The 16,340-nt window shown below is 48.9% G+C and overlaps 1 protein-coding gene across 2 annotated transcripts in view; it reads right to left on the bottom strand.

The window, feature by feature from the left end:
- The window catches only part of ERG (ETS transcription factor ERG), a 314,770-nt gene extending 314,030 nt beyond the window's left edge, over window positions 1-740 (bottom strand). For both annotated transcript variants that reach the window (XM_070796912.1, XM_070796899.1), the window contains exon 1: window positions 610-740. The gene's annotated coding sequence lies outside the window, so the exon portion shown is untranslated. The remainder of the gene's footprint in view (window positions 1-609) is intronic.
- Window positions 741-16,340: the final 15,600 nt, after the last annotated feature.

The following is a 16,340-nucleotide window of genomic DNA, read 5'->3' on the forward strand; positions in this document are numbered from 1 at the left end:
AATTCTACGTGGTACCTTTTGTAAAATACCTAGACAACATATAGCTGTGGTCCAAGGACGTCGTATTTCAGACAGAAACCAACAAGGCTTGCTGAGAGATACACGTATAATTTTTAAATATGCCAAGTGTCCCCAGTAAGCGGTAAACGGGGGGGCACATAAACGTAACAGCTGCAGGCCGAGGTGTCAGAAGGGGAAAAGACAGAGATGCAGAGAAAAGAGAGGAAGCTGAGGTCCGGGAGAGCGCGGTGAGGATGCCGTCGGAGGGCGATTCCACCCACGGAAGGACTGAACGGGCAGCGACAGCCAAGCCCACACCTGGTATCGACTCTCAGCAGAGCGTGGGCTTTCATTCAAGCCTTATTTCCACTCCAGACAACAACAAATCATCGCTCGCTGAGAGCCCAGACGAAGCTCCCGCGCTCGGCTTCCCCAGCCCTCGCGGGTAGCCGGGGCGCGCGCGCCTCCCCAGGACCCGGGCAACGACGGACCGGCCCTCCCGGCGTCACACACCCCATCCGTCCCGGCGCCGTCGGAAGAGCTGGGTCACCCGGCCGCCACCGTCCCCGCCGCGGGAGCCGGGCAAGACGCGCGGGGCGCGGGACTTACCGAGAAGCGAGCGCCGCCGTCGGGGGAGGGCGCGCTGCGCACGTGGGTGTCCGCGCGTGTCCGCGCCCGCGTGTGCCGACGCGCGTGCCTGACTGGGGCCGCCGCCGAGCCGGGCGGCACTGAGTCCCTGGGCGCCGCCGGGCTCAGCCCATGGTGTGGGCGCCGGCCTCCCGGAGGCCCCGGCTCCCGCCAATCGCCGAGCACGGCTGCCGCCCCGACGCGCGGCTCCAGATCCGGGAGTGCGCGCCGGGGGCGGGGCGGGGCGGGGCGGGGGCGGGGGGGGCGCGCGGGGCGCGAGCGCGCGTGTCCAGGTGCGCCTGAGTATCCGCGCCCGCGCGCGTGTCCAGGGGCTCGTGGATTCTGTGCGTGCGCGTCCGGGGGGCGCGTGGACGCGGCGCGCGCGCGTGTCCAGGGGGCGCGTGGGTAGCCCAGCGCGCGTGTCCGGGGGGCGCGCCCTGGGGCCAAGGAGCGCGGCGGCGTGGGCAGGTCCGGACACTGCCGGGCTTTGGGGACGCGGCGGGCGGCTCCGAGGAGGAAGAGGAGGAGGACGGCGAGGAGGAGGGGGAGAAAGGGGAGGAGCGGAGCCTGGGACCGGAGAGCCAGAGTCCCGGCCCGGGCGGCGGCGGGAGGAGAACCAGGACGCGCGTCCAGGAGCGGAGAGGAGCGAGAAGCCGAGCACAGGCTGGGGCAGGCGAGGGCCGAGCGGTGGGAGATGCCGCGGAAGTGCTTCCTCCTCGGAACTTAGAAGTGATTTTTTTCCCCCGCCTCAACCGTTACACACATTACAAATAATAAAAGTTCAAACCGGTTGTGTCGGAAGAAGGTGAAAATGACCTCTGGGGCTGCCACGGATGCTGCTGAGAATTGACATAAACGCCCTCAAATTAAGAGACGGCGATGCCGGGTGCCACCGGCTTCGGTCACACCTGGAGTCACTACCCGGTGCGCGTCCTGAGAGCCTGGGGCCAGGGTGGAGGGGCTCCGGAGGCGCGGGGCGCAGCCGCTAGGATGCCGAGCCGTCCGGGAGACCGCCGGGCGGGCCCGACAGACGCAGGGACAGCAGCCCTCGGCAGCAGGGTGTCCCCAAGACGCCGCCTCCGAAAGGGGGAGCCGCGCGCGAGGTTTGGCTCCTCCGGTCCGGCGGCTCTGAAGCCCTCCAGATGTTACAGCTTTTAAAGGAATTCTGACTTCAAAACCGCGCTTACCTGGGTGCTGCCTCTCTTCGACCATGTCCCGCGGGCACCTTCACGACTGTCCAGCGTGATAGCTAGGAATTCATCCCAGACCCTTCCCTTGCAGGCTCTCCCCTTCCAACCAAGTGAAAACTACTCGTGTCTCTCCCTCTCCAAACTTTTTAACAGCCAAGAATTTCAGCAAACAGCCAGAAAGAAAGCTAAGTCGCGCCCCCCCACCACCCCCGCCGCAACCCCAAGGGAAGGGAGCGAAATAAGCACTCCTTTAATTTGAAAAATAATAATTAAAACTCCCTCAACTTTTAAGGCCGGGCAACATAATCTATTAATTGGTCGCTATTAACATGCCGTTTTATTGACCATAGCACACAGAAGTCTGATTGTGAAGGAGGAGTGTTTTCAATGAAAGTGGAGTTATTTTAGCTGTAGACGTGTTTACATTTCTGTGGTTTAGTCTATAACTTTCTCTTTCTCTTGCTTCAGAATTCTGCTCCATGAAGCAAAGCCCTTAGCTCCCAGACATTCCAAAAAGTCTGCCAAAATAATAGAAAAAAAGAGAGAGAGAGAGAGGGAAGAAAAAACACACGGAGACCCCCAAGTCTGGGTCAGGCTCAGGGTTGTAAGTGGGCATCAAGAGTATGCCCCCTCCCTACACACGTTCCAATTTAAAAAAAAAAAAAAAAAAGCCCTTTAGTGCTCTAGTTCCTGTTTGCTGAGGAGGGAAATAGGATGAGTCTAAGCAGCAGCGGAGTTTAGAAACCGCCTTCTCTAGGACCTATAGATCTGAGAGGTTCTTTAACCCTACAGATGCCAAAATGAGATCATTGATACGAAAATCTACCACTCCACCCTCTCCGAGGAAGTGTTTCTCTTTTAAACAGACAAGCCTCACAAGCTACAAATGCATTCCTAGGAAATTTCTTGGACAAACAGGCACACCACTGCATATGGGACACAAGCCCACCTCTCCATAGGTGGGCAGAAGATACCAATAAAAAGGAAATATCGAAAACAGACCAAGTTTCTGAGAAGCATGCAGTCCTTTTCTCTCTGAGGTCCTGGTACAAAAAGCAGAATGCATACTGAAACGTGCATCTCAGTAATAGGACCATATCAGTTTTTACAGTCTGTGCTAGAATCGTCATTTGCAAAATTGACTGACTCCTTTGAACTGCTCCGTCGGTAGTAGTAACACAGAACAGTAGGAACACAGAAGTGTCACTGCCCTTCACGAGATCTTAAAAAATATCCAACCTGCCTTCCCCCTTAATTGCATATTTTGGTTTCTTTTCTTTAGAGCTATTCTCCAAAGAAGCCCCGCATCCAAGCAACCTGGCTGTATTTAGAAATCTTGCTCTTGGCCATTCACATCCAACACGCCACAGGGAGCCCTTAAGATTCTGTTGTTTGGTGGCTAAGTCACGTCCAGTTCTTCAAGACCCCATGGACTCTCCTCTGCCATGGGGTTTCCCAGCCAAGAATACTGGGATGGATTGCCATTTCCTTCTCCAAGGGGTCTTCCCGACCCAGGGGTCAAACCCACATCTGCATTGCTGGTGATCTTCACCACTGAGTCACCCGAGAAGCCACCTTTATGATTTAGGGGAGTGCTTTAAAGTGAATCATTTCTCCCCCTGACCACTGAGATCAGGACCCCCTAGCAATGACTCTGCTTCATAATACAACATGACCCTAGCAAGTTCCTTCAACATCATCAGTAGGACCAAGTACTCTGATAGGATAGAACAATACTGGAAGTAATATACTATGTTAGTATGTTAGTAATACTGCTAACAGGGGAGCCTGCTTTATGAATAAGGAACTGTACTTTAATAGCCAAGCATGACTTCAACAATCCAGGTTGCCACTGTTGAGAACAGAAAAAAACATGAGTTCAGAAAAAACACAATATTTGAACCAATGTTATCTGTGGCTCCCTTTTGATACTTTTCTCCCCTTCCTCAAAATACACCCCACAGAGAAAGGCATCACAAACATGCCCACCTCACACATTTTCCAGAGGAGCGGGGAGAGGGGAGGAGAAGGGGGAGAGAATTGTTTTGTAAAAAACAAAACCTCATACTGAGACCACTTTCAAAGCTGAGTCTATTAACAGTGAAAAATCTTAGAACCAAGAATCTCAGAGTTTTGCAAAGTTAGGACACCATCTCCTCCAACTGATTGTATCTTGCAGTTGCAGTTAGGAAATTTTTTCTCTCATATGATATAATCTTACCCTCTACCAGAGCACTCCCTTCAGTCTGGGCCATAATCAAGGTCAAGGGCAATTTCCACCAGTTAATTAATTTGAAAGGTCAACAGGATACAAGTAATGAAGACACGTTCATTATCTATGCTATGGGATGGATAGGAAATACGATCATTTAAAGTTCATAAAATATAATTTAAAAGGAAAGATTTTATAAAAACACCCCTTGACACATTCCTCAAGAATTAGCATTTTTAAGTATTTCATACATGAGATGATCTTTCTGTATAAAGTTTTGTGGTCGACTTAATTCTTTCTGAAATCCCTTTTATCTGAAAGATGTCTCGGATTAATTTAAGTATTTGTTACTGGAGAACGTCAAGCTCTTGGTCAATGAAATGTCCTGCATTGGGTTGTCACACCTGTTAAATATAAGCCTCCTTTTCTTTTGATACTTGGAGAAGGGCCTTAAAAGGTTTACATCCTTCAATATGGAGATTTAATTGCTCTACCTATAATAAAAAGTAATCCCTATAAAATTCAGATTGTGGACATTTCAAAGCCGAAAGAACTATTGGATTGGGATGTAAAGGTTGCAGTTCAAAAAGCCTTCCCTGTTCAAGATCACGTGCGTGGAGTTATGAGTTATAAACTCCTGGTTATCATTTTGTAGGTCTGGTTTTTGTAGTCTTTGCAGGGAGCGTCTTTGAGCTCACTTTATGGCTTAGCAGTTCTGCGCATTATATGTGGAAAGGGGAGGGTGCCCCTCCTCTGGAAGGACTCACAGGGGAGGAAGCCTCAGATTCGGTTTTAAAGGAGGTGCTGGAGGGAGGTTCCCCCGCACTGACACTTTCCATGCCTTGGGTGAGCTCAGACCCGGCAGAAAGCCCCTCTGAAGGACAGCCTCCGTTTGGGAGAACACACAGCCCGCATGGTTCAGCTCCTGGCCGCTGCCTGGTGTTCATGCCCTGAGCACCTTCAGTGTTTCTCGGGCTGCCCTGAACCCCTCTCCCACAGCCTCCACTCGATCAACTGGGACCTCCTGTTCATCCTGGAGGTGGATCGGATGAGGCTCCTCTCATTCCCCTGGAGCCAGTCTGAGCTAGGACAGGGAGGAGAACAGGGGTAAGAACTCAAGTTGGGGTTCTACACGTAGCTTCCCCTGGCCCCTCTCCCCACCACGGTCCTCATCCTGTTCCCGGACTCCCCTTGCTGATCATAAGTGAACACGGAAGGACAGAGGTGGAGATTCTCTTGAGAGAGTCTTCAGCCCACCACAGAAGCACGCCGGTCCTTATCCTGATTTTTATCATCAGCCGCTAAGCAGTCAGTTTCACTCGTCCTTGGCCCTTCCCGACGGACGAATCTCCTGCAACACTCTTACCCTGTGAAGCGCTTTTTCGATCGCTGTCGGATGCAGTTAGAGTCTGCAGTGCGCACAGCAGTTCTTAATCACACGTGGTGACCACAAACTGCTCCGTAAAATTGCATAATGCATAATTCCTATCAACTTGCATAATGCACACGATGACTTGATGGGAAACACATTGTACATCTGTCAGTGAACACTGGTGACAAAGGTTATACGAAATGGATCGGGACGCTGTATTTGCATTTCTTCAATGGAGTTACACAGAGCGCATCAGGAGATCTGCCGCGGCTCTTCTGATGATTAAACTGATCTGCTTGTGAGCTTCACATACCTGCCATGACACTCCCTCCATCAATGCATGCTTTTGTCATACGTTTTCATCAATGTGATTGACTCATGGGTGTGAAAATAGTTTTATGTTTAGAAAACTGACATAATTTCTTCTCAGTGATTTTTTTTTTTTTTTGAGGATCCAGGAAATCGTTTTATTTTTGTTCGCTTGTTTTTAAACTTTTTATTTTGGATTGGGGTATAGCTGATTAGTGATGTTGTGCTAGTTCAGGTGGTCTGCAAAGGGACTCAGCCATATGTATACATGGACTCTTGTTCTTCAGCTGCTAAGTCCTGTCTGACTCTGCGACACCACGGACTGTAGCCCGCCAGGCTCCTCTGTCCATGAGATTTCCCAGACAAGAATACTGGAGTGGGCTGCAATTTCCTTCTCCAATATGTGTATCCATTCTCCCCCAAGCTCCCCTCCCGTCCAGCCCGCCCCGTAACATTGAGCCGAGCTCCACGTGCCATACAGTATCTCGGTGATTTTTCTGTATCTTGATAAAGACCATAGGAGAAGAGGGCAACAGAGGATGAGATGGTTGGATGGCATCACTGATTCAATGGTCATGAACTTGGGCAAACTCTGGGAGATAGAGGGGGACAGGGAAGCCTGGCGTGCTGCAGTCCATGGGATAGCAAAGAATCGGACACGACTTAGTGCCTGAACAGTAACAACGACAAAGACCTTGGCATAACAGTGCCTCGATGCAAATAAAACCATTATCTTAATGACTTTGCTTTGCATTCCAGGATAGTAACTGATTATTTTGTGGTTATGGGTGACCTGATATACTTTAAATGGATATACAGTCTGTTTCAGATAAAATGCACAGACAATTGTGTGAGAACAGGAATCCAGCACTTGTCAGCCTTATGACCTTGGGCAAGTCACGGTCTCTTGACTGAAGCCTCAAATGTTATTATCTATCAACTGAGGCTATTGGAGTGGATGATTCCCAAATAGGCTAAACACAGGACCTCCGAGGGAAGAATCTGGGTTATTCATTTTTATTTCCCTGCTTTTTAACATTGCTGTGGCTATTGTTCAGTCACTCAGTTGTGTCTGACTCTTTGTGACCCCAAGGACTGCAGCACGCGAGACTTCCCTGTCCTTCACTGTCTCCCAAAATTTGAACAAACTCGCGTCTATTGAGACAATGATGCCATCCAATCATCTCATCCTCTGTTGTCCACTTCTCCTCCTGCCTTCAGTCTTTCCCAGCATCAGGGTCTTTTCAGATGAGTCAGTTCTTTACAGCAGGTGGCCAAAGTACTGGAGCTTCAGATTCAGCATCCATCCTTCCAAAGAATAGTCAGGTTTGATTTCCTTTAGGGATTGACTGGTTGGATCTCCTTGCAGTCCAAGGGACTCCCAAGAGTCTTCTCCAGCACCACAGTTTGAAAGCATTGTGACTGATTAATTAATTGATTGAAGACACCTATTAGAAATCACATCTCTCTTCAATAAGCCCTACGCACACACCTCCTTCTTCTCCCCCATGCACCCATGCTGTGAGAGCACCACCCTCTGGGCAGAGGTTTCCTTAATCATGAGTCCTGGTGTGGGCAGAAAAATGAAGTCTCTACAGCAGTGATCAGAGTCCTGCTTCCACTGTCAAACTCACCTGGCAGCTTCAAAAATAACTCCATCCTTCGGACTGCAGCTCAGACCAAGTGAATCAGAATCTTGGACGACAGGCAGGTCTGTGGACTGAGACGATGTTTGAGTCACCCCAGGTTGTTGGTGTGGACCTCCAGGGTTGACGATGACAGCTGTTGAAATGACAGTCATTCCACGGATAAGGCAGGAAGTCCAGAATCTCACTCTACTGAAATAATTCTAGAAAACACACTTCAAAGATGAACTTTGTCCCCCAGAACAGTTGTCTGGCCAGACTGACCTCTCTCTGTGTTGAGTGTCAATCTTCACTCAGCCCCCAAAGCCAAGAACATTGCGATTTCGTCCTCATTTTGTCCCCATTTCCTGGAATGTCCTTCCCATCTTCATTGCGGTCTAGCATTTACTAAGCTCTTACAGACATGTTTATTATACAGGTACCTTTCAGTTATTTGGGTAGTAGTAACAAGTCTGGAGACACTCCAAGTTCAAAGGGCTCCAAAGTGAATCAAGACTCAGACCCAGATCTTGGGAGTTTTCACGCTGTGACCAGCTTATCACCATTCTTTATTCAAAGTCTCATTCTGAATTTGTCTTGGCTAGACCTGAGCCTAATCTAATTCTTCCCCTATGGCAGGCCTTCCCAACCCTGGGACAGCACCGATTTCTTGTAATTGCATCATTCACACATTGAAACTCAGTAAGAAATACTTAAGAAGAATCGATCGTCGAACCTGCCCATCACCTGGCCCATAGCTAAAGTTATCATGGGCCACACTGAGTCATAACAGCTTCCATGGACATCGGCTTTGTCTGTGCCCAGGGTCCAGGCCTCTCGCTCGAGGTTTTATAGCATCTGGCCACTAGAGCTGTGTCCTAACTGCTGATCTATTCCTTGGCACTATACTGAGTACCATCTAGCCAAAGAGCCTTCGCCTCCTCATACCACAGCTGGCTTCAGGAAGCTTCAGGAGCCCAACTTGCCCACTGGGTAGATTTCAAATGCATTTCTAGATGTCACCAGGTCCAGGTGAGAATTTGAAAATCATGAACACACCTGACGAAGGGCAATCTCTTCACCTCTATATCTGCTTACTTGCATGGAGAGAAGCAGACTAGGATTTATTTATTGCAGAAGACACTAAACGTGGAAGATTCCAACATGCAAGTGAGCTTAAGGAGCAGGACAGGAGTCTCTTCTAAGTCTACTAAGTCTTTTCTAAAGTCTTAGAAGTCTTTTCTAGTCTCCAGGTCTTTTCAAAGAGTCTCAGCACTTTCGTGCACTGCACAGGCCTGGAGCACCCCTCTTGGGAGTCCTCCCATGGTGCCAGAGGCTAGAGTCCTATTTGTCATCAGGACTTCACAGGGCATTTGAGTTCCAGGGGCTTCTTTAGTGGCTCGGTGGTAAAGAATCCACCTGCAATGCAGGAGACCAGGGTTCAACCCCTGGGTCAGGAAGATCCCCTAGAGAAGGGAATGGCAACCCACTCCAGTGGGTTCTTGCCTGGAGAATCCCATGGACAGAGGAGCCTGGCGAGATACAGTCCATGGGGTTGCAAAGAGCTGGGCACAATTGAACAACTAACACGCACTTGGGTTCAGAAGGGCAAAGCATAATATAAGGGAAAGCCTACCTCCCTTCTGAGGCCCTCTCTGATTAATGAGAGACAAATGGAGGAGTCATAGATGAGAAAGTCTGGGTCCCCATCGCCTTCTGCACAAAGATGCATGGAGATAAGGCCAAGCATGGGGAAAACGGGGTTCTGGACCCCAATTCCTAATGAGAGATGTGGAAGCTCCCACGACCCAGAGCCTGGGATGACAGAGTGGGACCCATGTGTCCCCCCACCCACCCCATCATGCTGTGGACCCTGAGCTGAGATCCCGGGAGCCCATGCGGTGAGGTAAGATCACTGTCACCACTGGGAATCAAACTCAGGGTCACAGGCTGCTGAGCCTCAGAGGTGCCAAGAGGGGGTCTGGACCATGGGTCCCACCAGCTGCAGGCTCCAGTCTCTAGGCTGCCAGTGGGGTGAGTGGCAATCAGGAGAATGAGGGACCCCCTCAAAAAAATAAATCCTGGGGATGCCTCATCTCTTCCAGAAGACAGTGCTACTCCAAGTGTGGCCCCCGGGATGGGTACCAGTTCCTGAGCTTTCTGCCCATCGTGGTATATCCAGATATTGACTGTGAGCATCTCCAAGTTTCTATAGCAATTTTACACCTGCTCAATCTAATTAGAAAATTTTGAACTTAGATTTGGTGTCTTCCTTTCATTTCATTTGATGTCATTCTTTTCATTTTCCTAGTAACTTATTTTTATGTGTTGCTAAATGGAGAAGGGGACGACAGAGGATGAGATGGTTGGATGGCATCACCAACTTGGTGGACATGAGTTTGAGTAAACTCTGGGAGCTGGTGATGGCCAGGGAGACCTGGCTTGCTGCAGTCCATGGGGTCGCAAAGAGTCGGACACGACTGAGTGACTGAACTGAACTGAAATATACACTACTAACATATTGAGGCATTTTTTAATGTGATAAAACTGAAACTTGTCTTTGACTGTGGAGAGTTGGAGAGATGCTGCAACCTTCCCAAGCCCACACACCTGGACAGCCTTTGGGGAAGACCAGGGAGACTTCACTCTGTCTAGAGATACTGTGTAATTGATTGGGTCAGACTAAAAGTTCTAAGCCAGACCAGCTCATAAAGCAAATATTTTTCCTACCAACCAGCAAGTGGGATGGAGGAAGAAGCTCAGAGTGCTGAAGAAATCACCTTTCTCTGCACATGTAACTTGTGGTGTGAATTGAAATTTGTGACTCCTGGACAGAGGGATATATTTTACGTAGATATTGACCCACAATTTGGGTCCAGGTTTTCTTTCTGATATAACACCCATTGTTTCTTACATGAATCTCAATATACGCAGCTTCCTCTCCTCTCTTTTTGAACCATATACTGTTGTTCAGTCACTCAGTCATGTCCGACTCTTTGCAACCCCATGGACTGCAGCACGCCAGGCTTCCCTTCCATCACCATCTCCTGGAGTTTACTCAAACTCATGTTCACTGTACACAGCCTGCCATTTTCATTTTCATAGCATCAGTCACAGCATTGGAAAGACAATCTATCTGACAAGTGTCTATAGATTCACAAACCCTTAGCATCGCATCCTGAATCTCACATAGTTGTGACTTAACTCACCTCCTGGTACCTAAATCCAATCGAGGCAGGCAACGCCCTGCCCTGGACTCCACTGGCCCCTCGAGCTCACCCACAGTGCAGCGGGCCGTTTCCTCCTGCGCCCCCAGTTTCTGTCTGAGCATCCCTGGCTGCTCGGAGAAGCCTTCTCTGGGGTGCCTGGAGCTGGCTTAGCCCTTGTGCAAGGCAGCCCAGGACTGCTGGGAGACAGGAAGACCCACCCCTCAACCCCGGGGGCGGCAGGTGCTGGGCCAATGTCTCAGCTCAGAGACACACGGACACAGCTCTGAAGCACATTCCACACAGCTCCCCAGAGTGTGTCCATGGACCTGGGCCCCAGCCGCCCCTGGGCGCAGTAACCATCTCCAGAACGCATCCTTTCTGCTGGTTGATGCCCCCATCCCTCTCCCCTCACTTTCCCTTTCTCTCTTCCTGGGATCACTCACCAGTTAAGCTTCTTGAACCCAAACCCCTGTCTCAGGTCTACTTCTCATGGGAACCGTACAGAACACCATTCTCATCATCAAGGAGCCATTTGTTGTCCATGGGTGCCCTGCCTTTGCAGTGCAGAGTTGACCCGTGGACGCAGTCCAGGGGTGGATCAAGGCCCAGGTGGTCTGGCCTGCAGGAGGCTCTAGAACCCAGGATGAGCTAGAACGAGACCTCGGTGGAGAAGTAGACCTGGAGAGATTTGGGGACTTGCCGTCTTGCAGTGGGACTGGCAAGGCAGCTAGTGGCAAAGAAGCTGATGGCTCTGCCTCTGTCTAAAAATGCCCCAAGCTTCCTGTTCTCCAGGAAAAACTCGCCCTGCCAACGGCTACCACCAAGACAAACAGCACAACCCTCCCCTGGCCCAGAAAGAAGTCCCGGGAAGTCAGAGCAAAACACACATGGTGTTACCTGCTTCACCCAGGGATGGCCTGGACCACATGGCCTGTGGTGTCAGAAGAATCCAGCCCGACTCAGCACAGATGGCAACTCACGGGGCCTCCCAGACCCGCCGCACTCTGAGGATACAGGCACTCAGCTCTCTGTGGACATCAGAGAGCATCCCCGGGGCAGTGCTGGCTGTTCCTCACGCTGTTCCTCCCACAGCCCGGCTTTCACTGAGTCCACCCTGGTTCACAGGCTTGTCTGTGATGGAACTCAGCCCAGGACGCGGCGGCCGTCTGCCCCTGTCTCCCGCCAGACCGCGGGCCCCCTGATGGCTGCGTGTGTCCTCTTTATCTTGGTGCTCTCAGAGCCTGGCACACGGCAGATCCTGAATAAATGTTTTTTAAATCAGTTTGAAAGGAATTAAATTGGATCTGCTTAGGCTTGGATTAAAATACACTGGAGCGAAGAACAAAGCATAATGTGATTTGTGTGCGTTGTTCGAGAAATAGATGAGAGATACATGGATACATAGGTAGATAATAGGTGATTGATTGACAGAGAGATAACAGATGATCGATAGATAATACATGAGAGACAGAATACATGATAGAACAGATCGATATAGTAAGGGATAGAACAGATAGATAGAAAGATAGATGACAGATAGGGAAAGAATATACACTTATGTGGAAACACACACACATACGCTCTCTTCCAATTGGGTCTGAGTTGAGGCCAACCAATTTGTGCTCACTCCACTAATCAATCAGGTTCAGAGCTCTGTTCCTTGATGACGAGGCTCAACAGACGATTCCAAGTCATCACTGTGGAAACACAGCCTCAGAACCCAGGGCGCCACAATCCAGTTCCAAAGAAAAGAAAATACAAACATGTTCTCCAAAGCTTTCAGTTCTAGAGAGCCGTTTTCCCTTTGCCTATTGTTCCTGGGCGCACACGAGACCCAGTCTGCTAATGAATAGACGGCTTCAGCTGTCCGTTTACTCTTGGCAATCGAGATTAAAGTTACATACGTTTTATGATCCACCCCCTCCCCAGCCCCGTATAAACCCCCCATGGCCCCGCTGCCGCCCCCCACTCCTGTCATTTCCCACCACCTCTGCGGCCACTCCGGGGACTGAACCCCTTTCATGAGCTCCAGCAGAGCCTGCCAGCCCCCAAGTCCCAGGGCAGGCCACCTCACCCCAGACCAGACCATGTCTGTTGAGTTAGCTGTCTGTTTCTATGGGGTCTGTCACCAGAGTAGTTACATTCTTTCACTGCTAAAGTCACTGGGATTTTTTTTTTTTTTTAACAATCCTTGGAAATGATCCCAGTTTAAGAAGGAATGAAATTCAACATTCAGCCAAACACAACTTTTGAATAATTTAAATGAGAGCTACTAAGTCTTCGGAAAACAACTCCAACCCTGTGTTCTCCGATGTGAACAGAAAAAAAAAAAATTATGCACCAACGTGCAGAATTTGAGCCCATGCAGACGGCACGCTTTGCACCATGGGCTGTTGTTCCTGTCTTGGCAGAAGTGTTTCCATGACTGGCACTGAGAAGGGCTCCACGCCCGCCCTTTGGCAAACTGGACCTCTAGTTTTGCCGTGTGGAGATCTCTAAATTCTATTACGGTTAAACCCATCATCAGATTTCCCTGGGGTTGCGTTTCTCGTCCTCTTAAATGGATACATCAGAGTCTGAGCGACAGCAAGGAGCCAGGTGGCTCAGCCTCTGTTTGGCCAAAATGCCCTCTCACTTCCAGAAGAATCACAGTGGTCATCTGACAGACAAAGACGTGTAAAAACAGAATAGAGCTTTGGATGCTTCCGAGACCTAAAGCGGAGAAACCCCAAACCATCTCAGAGAACTCTCCGTACTCCCTGGGCCCTGAGCACAGTCGTTGCTGTTCAGTCGCTCAGTCATGTCCGACCCTTTTTGTGACCCCAAGGACCGTAGCCCGCCAGGCTCCTCTGTCCATGGGATTCTGCAGGCAAGAATCCTGGAGTGGGTTGTCATCCCCTTCTCCAGGTACTCATAGAGAAACACTGAATGAGATGATCGGCTTCTCATCCACTTGTGATGCCCTCGACAGCCGTCAAGGAGAGATCTGAGAAATTATTACTCCTCACCCACAACACATGCTTTCCTGTGCCTGGAGCCATGCGAGGTACCAAGATATAGAACTAAAGATCTCAGTTTTCCCAAGCTCGCTTCCTTATGAGGAAGTCATGACCTCTACACAGGAATCTACGTAAAGGATATGTAAAACGAAGGCTATCGAAGTGAGCAGAGGACCATTACAGAGTTCAGCTGCAGGCAAAATCCTTCCTGACCCCAGAAACCAAGGTGGTCTTCCTGTAAGCGGTTCAAGCTGGAGTGTGTTTCCTCTGTACTTTTCTTTATTCTCCTGAAAGTGGATCAGGCACCGGCTAGAGAAGCACGCATCCATTTATGCATTCAGTGTGCACACATTGAGCACCTAGTGTATGCATCATGCCAGGCACTGACAATGGAAAGATGATATGCCCTCTGCCCTCCAGGAACTCAGGATCTGGTGGGGGAGAAGGGTATGCAAACTCATCCTTGCAGAGGGCTGAGATAAGTGTAACGAGAGAAACTGGCTCAGTTCACAAGAGTCACTCAGGTCAGCCCAAATGCAATACAGAGATGGAGATGTTCAGTAGACGCAAGCTATGTTGGTCCAGGAAGCTGTACTTAGATGCCCAAGCAAAGTCACAGCAAGGCCAATGATGCCCACTGACCCCAAAATTACAAGTAAACCCACTGTGTGAATGAGCAGGACTCAAAGATAAATCCTGGTATACAAATTCCATAGATTACCGTTAAACCCTGCTTTGTAGACATATGGTCATCCTAATAAGATAAACATACACATTTTTAAATTGGGAGTAAAAGACACAACGTATTTGGCACACATTAGGACACTTGTTGAGCTTATTGATTCAAGACTCGGGAATTCAACCCTACTTCTGTAATCTAAGCATGACTTTGCATATCTTCCGTCAAAGGCTAGCAACGCCTTCTAGACTTTATGATGTTTTTAAGGAGACATTTACTGCTGGGGTCTGACTAACACCATTAAGAAAATCAGTTATAAATTCAAAAGTGAAATTATGTTGTGGAGACTTCCCGGACCTTGGCCCACAAAACATCTCTTATTCAAGGTGTCAGAGACCCCCTTCTTCTCTCACTGCCTGTCTCTTTCTGCCTCCTACAACCGACGTTTTATTACCTCCCTACATGAATCATTTCTCAGCTCTAAGGGTGCCTGGTCTTTTCACTGAGGTTGAGGGCTTTTCAAAATCCAGCCAATTCACCCTCTTTTTCCAGCTCTTGACTCTTCTGAGAATTTCAATTACAGGAATTCGATTTGACTTTAAACGCAGGAAGTTTTAACAGTATTGCGGGATTATTTGTTTCAGTTCAGTTGTTGCTGAATCCCTTATGAAACAAGTAAGATACAGTTGATTTTCTATGCTTCCTTGATAGCTCAGTTGGTAAAGAATCTGCCTGCAATGCAGGAGACCCCGTGCTTCGATTCTTCGGTTGGGAAGATCCCCTGGAGAAGGGATAGGCTACCTTCTCCAGTGTTCCTGGCTTTCCCCCTTGTGGCTCAACTGGTAAAGAATAGTACCAATGTATAGAGTAGATTGTTTGAAATTGTCAGCAAGGGCTTCCCTGGGGTTAAGAATCCTCCTGCCAATGCAGGAGACACAAGTTCGACCCCTGATCCAGGAAGATCCAACATGCTGTAGAGCAACTGAGACCGTGAGTCACCTCTATCGAGCCTGTCCTCTGGGGCCCAGGAGCCAGGACTACTGAAGCCTGAGTGCCCTGGAGCCCACACACCAAAACAGGAGAAGCCACAGCAATGAGAAGCCTGAGTGCGGCAACTGGAGAAGAGCCCTGTCCTCCACAATCAGGAACCGAGACCCAGCGCAGCCAGAAATCAGTAAATACAACTATTTTTCCTTTTTAAAAAGTTGGTCAGCAAATTAACCAATCCTGAAGAGCTGAAAAGTCTACCCCAATGCTATAAGGATGATTTTTGGATATTTTTAGTAAAAGGCTAACCGTGACCCCTAAAGAGATGATAAATACATCTGCAACTGGGTTCTCAGGTTTTAAACCTCTAGTTAACAGGACCATGTGTACCACCTTGTAGGCTATATTTTGAAATGGGCTATTAGAGAGGGAGGCAGAAAAATAAAATATATATTTGAATTTGTATTTGAATTTTCTTAGCGTTTGCTTATTTGAAGCTTATTTTTGTACTGAGTGTTCACCCACTTCTGCTTTGCTTTGTTTCAGTGAAAATTGAAACCCATTTTCAGCTTTCTGAGGAAATATTCGGTTTTTGATATCCAGTAAACAGCACTATTTTATTCTTCTTTTTCTTTAAAAATTAAATTTCTATATTATTATCTTTATTAATCACATATAGAAGCAACCTGGTAAACAAACAGGCTATGAGCTTCATTTCCATAGAAACTGTAGAAGTTTTGGATGAAATTAAACAAGGCAGCTGAAGCTGCAGCTCCAATACTTTGGCCACCTGATGTGAAGAGTTGAGTCATTGGAAAAGACCCTGATGCTGGGAAAGATTGAGTGCAGGAGGAGAAGAGGGTGGTAGAGGATGACATAGTTAGACAGCATCACTGACTCAACGGACATGAGTTTGAGCAAATTCCAGGAGAGAGTGGAGGATAGGGAAGCCTGGCATGCTGCAGTCCATGGGGTCGCAAAGAGTCAGACAAGACTTAGTAGCTGAGTAACAAGACAACCAACAAAGTGGCTTTAAATAACCGAAACCTGAATCTACCCCAGCCCTTGTTAGTCAAATCACATGGACCTTCAACTACCTGTCTCATCTTCCTAGCATCTCATCTTATTAAA

Source organism: Bos indicus, chromosome 1 (genome assembly GCF_029378745.1).
Source record: "Bos indicus isolate NIAB-ARS_2022 breed Sahiwal x Tharparkar chromosome 1, NIAB-ARS_B.indTharparkar_mat_pri_1.0, whole genome shotgun sequence".
NCBI classification, from domain to species: Eukaryota; Metazoa; Chordata; class Mammalia; order Artiodactyla; family Bovidae; genus Bos; species Bos indicus.